The sequence below is a fragment of the Echinops telfairi genome, unplaced genomic scaffold (genome assembly GCF_000313985.2).
Source record: "Echinops telfairi isolate 266 unplaced genomic scaffold, ASM31398v2 ScPeMD7_7469;HRSCAF=8507_1, whole genome shotgun sequence".
Classification (NCBI taxonomy): domain Eukaryota; kingdom Metazoa; phylum Chordata; class Mammalia; order Afrosoricida; family Tenrecidae; genus Echinops; species Echinops telfairi.
Window position 1 is genome coordinate 102,648,111 of NW_022111373.1, and position 8,836 is coordinate 102,656,946.

The following is an 8,836-nucleotide window of genomic DNA, read 5'->3' on the forward strand; positions in this document are numbered from 1 at the left end:
TTGGTGGGACTGGAAAAATGTGCAACCACTGCAGACAGCTGTATGGCACTTCCTCAAGCGAATAATAACAGAAGTACTAGATGAGTCAGCAATCGCTCGAATGGCATAGATCCTAAAGTCATAATAAGAAAATCATGAACAGATATAGCACATTCATCATGGCAAGAATGTGGGAACAATCTAATGCTGGATGGTGGAAGAATGGCTAACATTTGGTACCTACATACAATGGAATTATATGCATCACTAAAGAATAATGATGAAACTGTTGAGTGCTTCATGACATGAATTTGGAAGGTATTATGCTGAGTGATGTTAATCAATCGCATAAAGAAAAATGCTCTATGAGACTATTTTTATAAAATAAAAACCAAGGAAAATGTTTTTCATATCAGAAGAAATAGGCCGATGGCTAGGGGAAAGGGGAGGGATAAAAGAAGAATGGGGAAACAAAATTAAATTTAAAATGAAAACATTTTTAAAGTGTCATGTTTATTATATCATGAAACAAATATTAAAAGATGGATGTACAGCTCAACTTCACTACTTTCTTAGCAGCAAGAATTTACGTCCACATAAAAATTACTCCCCAGGAGTTTTATTTCACTTCCTACTCAGACAATTAATCTTGACTTGCACCTTTTGCAAGTTTTCCTTCATTTGTGTGTCCCAAGGTTCTGTCTTTGCACCATAATCATTCAGTTTACATTCAATTTATAGACTTCATTAAAGTTTCTCATTTTTGATATCTAGCTAAGGTCTATGTTCAAACCTAACCTTATACCCTAAGGATTTCTTGTACTTTGAATTCAGTTACTTGTATTATGCACACAAAGAATTTGTAGATAATAAATATAGAGCATTTTTCATGTGCGGAATCCCTGCATCTAGACAGCAAACTAATTTTGAAACCAGTAGCCACCATTTGTGTAAACATTGAATCTGTAAATACATCATTTGAATATACAGACACTTTATGATTTAAGAATAAATTGTGATTTATTTTTTATTTTGTGATTTATGAATAAATATTTTTAAGTTGTGAGTTGTGAAAACATGACTTGCTAAACTTGAATATTTTCCTGATGGAAATTATGTCTTAAATAAGAAAAAATTGCCAATTTTTGTAAATCATAACTATCTTCATCTTTAAAAAATTGAAGACTGCTTCCCCATTTGCAATGTGTGTCCTTTCCCTTAAACATTATTTTCACAGAGAATTAGAACAGGAATTACTTTAATTATCTATACATGTATAGATTTTATATTAATTCCTCCACCTTTACAGAACTGCATACAGATATCCCTTTAAAAATTCCTTAGTTTGACTGTTGGCAACTAGTCAATGCTGAGCCAACTTCCTGCAAGAGGACATTATTCTGCATGTCCTTGGAGACTGGATAAAGTGTAATGCTTTACTTAAAAATCTAATTAAGTTTAGATTAAAATTCTTTGGGTTTTTAATAGAGGAGGAAGCATTTTCGTGCCCTTTTCCACTTAAATGTTATATTTGCCAGCCTGTCTGGACCAAACCACCTCCATTTAAAGGGACTAAATACTGTTATTTTAATGTTGGCATTCAGTCTGCAACCTTCAAGAGAACTTTTTAGGCTTTTTCCTTTACAGTTTGTTTCGTTTAAGTTTGTGTAAAGGGTATAATAAAGCAAATAAGATGCTTTTTGTCATTTACTATTGCTCAACACCAAAACAGTACTATTCTTTTCTAGAACTGGCAATTATAAACACAGTAAATGTAGACTCATCGTCAAGAACCTTTCTGTCCTAGCTAGCTGTATATGTTAATAGAACTCTAGGAAACGATAGTGGTAAATGCTCTTTTCCAATCACCCTACCTTTCTCTTTTCTGCTCCCCGGGCCCTGGTTCAGTTTTAAGGCCTAACTTTATGACTGAAAATTCACCAACAAACCTCATTCATGACTATAACAGCTGGAGTCTTACAGGTCACCCTCCTTCCTATTTCCTGCTTGGCTACTTACCTCACTGCCTTCCTTTTGAAAGATGGGAGCATTCACTGAGCTTGAAATATATTCAGCTGGAACTCTATACTCACTGGCTGTTGTCACTGGTCGTCATGGGGGTGATTCTGGTCCTGGATACCCAGTATGTACTGAAGTTCACAGCTCCATTGGGTTTTCCAGGTGCCTGTGGGTGGTTTTGAACTTCTAGCTTTCTGGCTAGTCGTCCAGAACTTAACCATTTTTGTCACCAGATTCCTTACAGTCAATAAGCTAGATTCATTTTACTCACTTCATACATTTCTTCCTTCATACAGCTCCTCCTTTTCTACCTCAGATTCTCACAACTGGGAGATATTTAATATATGTTATAATTTAATATTATTCCTACTCAAGGATTTTAAAAAATAAACAATCGAAATAGTCACTAACTTGTATAAATATGTGTTCCAGGAACACATAAAGTCATAGACCTGAGCACTTATTGAACATGAACTAGTGTGTTCAATATGTCTTCAAGGTAGGTGATTTATGCTGGTCATTGTGACTACATGAGGATAAACATTTCTGCACTAAATGTTTCTGCCAGTTTTTACTGGATAAAACCAGTAATATTTAATTTTGGCTTAATTGTATATCGGGTTAATAAAGCCCTTCAAAATGTGTTTATTTTGCTAGTTTATATATGCTGTAGTGTGTTAGTCTGGGTAGACTAGAGAAATAATTCCAGAGACACTCAAATGTATATAAGAAAGAGCTTTATATAAAAAGTACTTGTATATTTAGAAAACATCCCAGCCGGTTCAGGTTAAGTCTGTAAGTCCAATATTAGCTCATCTGCCTGGTACCGATCTATAAATTCCTCTTCAGACTCACACAGCACATGCAATGATGCTGAATGCAGGAAGATCACAGGCCAGTGGGTGGAAAGTCTTGTGGAAGTTTCTCAGCGCAGCCATGGATCTCCATGTCCCTCCTCCAGCTCCAGGGCTCTGGTTCCATCAGTGTAGCTCCATGTGTCTTGTCAGCAGGAAGACCAAGCAGAGAATGTGGGGCTGGCCTCTAGTGAGCTATTTATCTCCTTAGCACCTCCAAATGAGGTAATCAAGATGCGACCTGATTGACAGACTAAACTCCACCCTCTACTCTTAATAGTCTGAAGTGGACATCAGATTATGTAACTACTACAATTTTAGTCAAATGATCAATGGGACATAGATATTCTGAATTAATTGTTATTTCTTCAAGAATTGAAAGAAAAAGATGGAATGTATGGAGCTGGTTGTTTATGAACTGCACTCCAAGAAATATTAATCCTTTATCTTATGTCATATGGGCCACAAAACACTGTCCTAATTCACACATTTACTATCTCCCAGAAGGTGTGCTTCAGTTCCTAACTGACTTGTTCCTTTAAATTTGAGCAGTCTCACTGTTGCTGACCTGGGAAGTAATCTCTTGTTTGCCTACCAATTCATCAGTGCTTTCAAAATACAGTACTTTAAAAAACCCCAACATTTTGAAAATATTTCTCAGGATTGTAGGTGTTTATTATATTTACCATATAACCTTTATCCCTAGAAAACTATGATTTAGCTTTCATTTAAAAGATATTACTCTATGATTTTAATGCTCCAGCTAGGAGGTTATGCATTTTGTTAGGTTCTAGAACATTTCTAAAATCTCTGTGTATTCAGATGAGAGTATCTTCCGGTATCTACTTACCTCTGTTGTTTAACTAGATGCATAAAATCACTAGAAAGTGATAACATACTTTTAGTGACTTGAAAATTATGTTGAATATATAAAAACTAAACATGAGAATCCTTACTTTCAAGTATGATTATATTTTGGCTTTTCCTCCAAGATTGAACTTTCGTAGTCTTTCCTTAGCATGACACTTAAGAGAGTTTGCAGACTATTTTTGTTTGTGAACTGTGATAGGTGGGTTTATTCTGCCAACCTGGCCAATGAACACAGGTAGGATTAATTGAAGGGCGGAGAGATAAATGGCTGGGAGAGCCTCATCTTTCTTGTCTCTTGCGCTTTGGTGATCAGACCAGTGTGCGGTTGCCTTAGCTTGTTCTCTGCCGCAATTTGCAAGCTACTCATCTCTGAGACACCTAACTGGTGGACTGTGTTGCTATAGTTTGAGGTTCCTTCAAGACCTGCTTCACCACACTATTGGAGTATACATCACATGAGCTGGGGACTGTCGGACCCTACCATCTGGCTGACTGTTGGTGACCTGCCTTGCTGTTTGCTGCCTGTGGCCGGATAGCCTGAACTGCTCTACAGAGGACTACCAGGCAGCCCTCCAGACTTGAAGGACTGCCAGTGTATTAGCTGTCTCATGGAAGTGAGTTGCACTGAGCCATTTGTACTGCTCTATAGATTAATTGTTTATTTCTTATGTTATCTATCTATATAAATATATATAAAATCATAAGTGTCATGGTTTTGTTTCTCTAGAGAACCATATCTAACATACTGAGTGTACACAATTTCAAAATATTACCTAATTTTCTTGTGCGAATTTGGCTTGAAATCCCGTAGACACAAGATTTGAACTGTCTCTGGTTTGAAATGAAATCCCTAGGGTAATGGAAACTTAGAGTATTATTAGGTTATATTTTATTCTATAATACCAAAAGACCTACTGTTCTGTAGTAGAAGATGGCTATGGTGGTTAAGATGTATGATCTTAAAATTAGTCAGATAAAATTCTAGGCCAAAATACTAGCTCATGACCAAAAAATTTCTGCAAATTTCAGTGACAAAAGCTGCTGAATTATAAAGATTTTTAAAAGATTGGGCATTCATACATTTATTGTGGAAAAGAATTCTACCAAACCAGCAAGTTTGGTCAATTTTCATGAACTTGAGTTGTGTTTGACATTTTTTCCCCATTCTAACCTTGAACTTCGACTGTGGCTTAGAATGATCAATAGTAATAGTGCCAGCTGGGCACCATCTGGTTCTTTTGGTCTCAAGTTACATGAGTGTGTCAGTCTGGTAGACTAGAGAAACAAATCCGTGGACACACATATGTGTATAAGAAAGAGATTTGTATACAAGAGCAATTGAACATTGAGAAAACATCCCAGCCCAGTCCAGATCAAGTCCATAGGTCCGATATTAACCCTATGTCTAAAACCAGTCTATAAAGTCCTCTTCAGACTCATGAAGCACATGCAGTGATGCCGAATGTAGAAGATCGCGGGCCAGTGATGATGCTGGATGTAGAATGATGCCGAATGTAGAAGATCAGCGCTGGCAGGGGTGTCTGCATCAGGGTGGGTCCATGTGTCTTGTCAGCTACTATGTCTCCCAGGGTGTGAGCAGAGAGAGAGTCTCTCCTGCCTCCAAGGAGGAAAGTGTCAGATTTCCCAGAATTCTCAGGAGGCCATGCCCACACAGAAGTCTCATTGGCTATCTCCAGTTTGACAGCCTAGACTCCACTCCTACACTCTTAATCCTTAAATTGACACCAGATTAGGTGGCTATCACAATGAGACATTCTGATACTGGCTCCATATTCTACAATAAATTTCTAACATTCAGGTGTTCATCCAAGGCTATTATTTTTGGAGGAAACTCAGTTAAAACATGGTATATAAAAAATGATTTGATTCTGAAATCATGTTCCCTCTATTATAAGTTTCTTTGATTTCTCTGTAATGTACAATTCATTACCTTTCATAAACTACTATCATATACAATTAACTTGTTCCAAAAATTAAAAAAAAATTTTCACCTTAAAATATTTTTCAATGACCAGGCTAAATTTTAGTATAACCTTAGTAATTGAAGAACAAAACCTGAGATTTCTACAAACATACTGAAAGGAATATTTTCCTGAAGACAATTGACTCTTCATGAGTCAGACTATCTTAATGGTTGTCAGAAGTTTATTAATTAGGATTTGGCTTAACTAACAAGTAATTACTGAACCCTGAGCTTCCAGCATAGAAACATACACATTGAAGTAAAGAAATGAAATAGTTGGTTTTTGAAGATCTTATTGTCTATGAGAGAGGCCAATCCAGACTACATGAAATACCTGGGGGGCAATATAAATGAACATACCAGAATATACAACATAATAGGTGTTACTTGAAAACTGTACATACATTTTTTTCCTTAAGAGTATATCAAGTTTTTCCAAGTGAATTTGGGATCATCCATTTTATATTAAAAATAGAGATTGTTCTATCTGCTTAAATGTAATACTGTAGCTATTTTATACATATAAGTTGTGCAAAATATCTTTTGGTAAAAACTGTTAAGCTACGATCTCTTCTTCTTAGCAGCAAAGGAAATAGATGAAAAATACATAAAAAGTTTGTCTCTGAAGTCAGATACTCATATACACCCAGGTTAAATGAATACAAGATAAATTGAAAAGGTTTAATAATTCCATAGATCCGAATTTATGAAAAGCAGATTTTTCACATTGCTCAGCTAGCTGGATGAATGTGCTGTGCCTTATGAATACTTAAAATGATTAACTCCTAAGATATCAATATTAAGAACATGCTGAACACTTAAGACTACACACTAGAAAATCGCTCTGAAAGGACCTGGTCTGCACTGTATTGACTTGAGCCGCCTACTTCATTTCCTTTATTAGTATACTAGACAGATTTGACTGAGCGGGAGGACACACGGTAGTTTTGGAGCCTCTGTTCAACTTCAGATAAGAACTCTGAAAATGAGAAAATGACTTGGTAAGGCCTCAGAGAAGGTGCGTTGCTGTCCCAGAAGCTAAGGGAACCCAGGCATTATTGACTGTGAGCTACATCCTGGACCACTTACGTCCAGGCCAGATTTTCAGCTTCTTTCACTATAAAAATAAAGAATAGATTTTTCTTAGGCCAGTATTCCAAGAAACTCTCTATTATTGTCTACTTTAATGTGTTTTCACAAACTTTATTACATCCTAAAATTTTAATGTAATATTTGATGTCTATTTTTTAAATAATATAGTTTCAAATAAAGCAATTAAAGCATGAGAATACCAGTTTTGTTCATATTTTGGTTGGTGTGCAAAATAGTATACAACACCTATCTATGGGTTTTGTGATTGAAATGACAGATTTGTATGCAAGTGCCATGTCTTGCCAAATCCATCTTTGAAAGAACTATTTTTCCTGGAGCAGTTACTGTCTGCTCTTAAGGTTTCCTACAGATGCAAGAGAAAATGTCCTCGTGCTTTCTGTTTGCCTACCTGTGGCAGCCATGATTGAATAGGGGAATACAGTAATGAAAAAAAAGAAAGAACTATTTTTCATTGTCCCCCTCTTTATTTTTGGTAATACACTCATTTTTGGAAATAACACATTGCCATCTTTTAGTAATCAGCTCTGGGGTTGATAAATCCTTCTATGAATTACTTAGTGTCTTCCAATTTCTTCCCTCTGATGAGTTAAAGTAAATTTCTTCTGGGTAAGAATTCTAATTTAAAGCAAATGTATTAGTTATATCTAATTTTATCCTTTATGAAGATAAACTACATTTTTATGTATTTATATATATCATACTACATTTTTAGGTAATTGTATATATCTTGGAGGAAGACATTCATGCCACACTGAAGACACGGTGGAAAACAAGCCCCAGGAATCGATAGAATACCAGTGTCGATGCCACGACACACAGATGCAGCTGGAACCACTCGCTCACTCATGAATGCCCAAAATTTTGGAAGACACCTACCTGGCCAACTGATGAAAAGTTATTTATATTTTTTCCCACTAAAAAGAAAGGTGATCCAACACAATAGAAATATTATCAAACAATATCATTATTATCACATACAAGTAAAACGCTGAAGGTAATTTAAAAAGTGGTACAGCAACACATCCACAGGGAATTAAAAAAAAAATTTCAAGTCAGATCCAAAAGGGGACATGGAATGAAGGATATCATTGCTGATGTCGCCTGTTTAATTGAGTTCCCCAAGGAATTTGACTGTTTAGAGCCTGTCCATGAGGAACATCGCATTGAATGGCCATTCTGGAACACAATTTGATGAAGATATGAAACCTGTACACAGACCAAGAGGCAATTGTTCAAACAAAACAAGGGTGTATTGCATTTTAAAATTTTTAAAAAGGTGTGCAACTATATACTTATTTAATATGTATGCTGATCAAATAATATGAAAAACGATTATATGAAGAAGAAGGTGGTGTTAGGATTAGACGAGGACTCATGAACCATTTGTCATTTGCTGATGACACGACCTTGCATACTGTAAGCAAAGAGAATTTGAAGCAGTTGCTGATGATGATAAGACGACAAACTTCAGTATGTCAACATAAAGAGAACACAAATCCTCAAAACTGGGCCAGGAAGCAGCACCATGATAAATGGAGAACATATTGAATTCACCAAGGATTTCACTTTACTTAGATCCACCGGTACTCAGAAAATCAAACAACACATCCTTGAAAATATAGCTTTAAAGTGATAAAAATCAAAGACGTCACTTGAAGGACTAAAGTACAGCTGATGCAAGCCAAGGTATTTCTTATTGTTTCATTTGTGTGTGAAAACTGGGCAGTGGACTTAAGGGACACCAAAGGAGAACTGATGCCTTTGAGCTATGATTTTTATTGAATATACCATGCACTGCTAGAAGAATAAACAATTCTGTGTTGGAAGTACAATCAAAATGCTCCTTAGGAAAAAAAGGAATGATCTAGGAAGTAAACCTATGGATAGACGTATAAGCATCCATCTTGTAGGGAAGCAACAAGTCCACATGGAAGAAGCACACCAGCCTGGGTGGTCATGAGGTGTCGAGTGAAAGAGGTATCAGAAGTTAAAAAACACCCAACCAATTCCATGTGAA

The 8,836-nt window shown here is 36.1% G+C and overlaps 1 pseudogene; it reads left to right on the forward strand.

Annotated features, from left to right (window-relative positions):
• The first annotated feature begins 7,121 nt into the window (after positions 1-7,121).
• On the forward strand, positions 7,122-7,242 carry LOC115873876 (annotated as a pseudogene).
• The last annotated feature ends 1,594 nt before the right edge of the window (positions 7,243-8,836 follow it).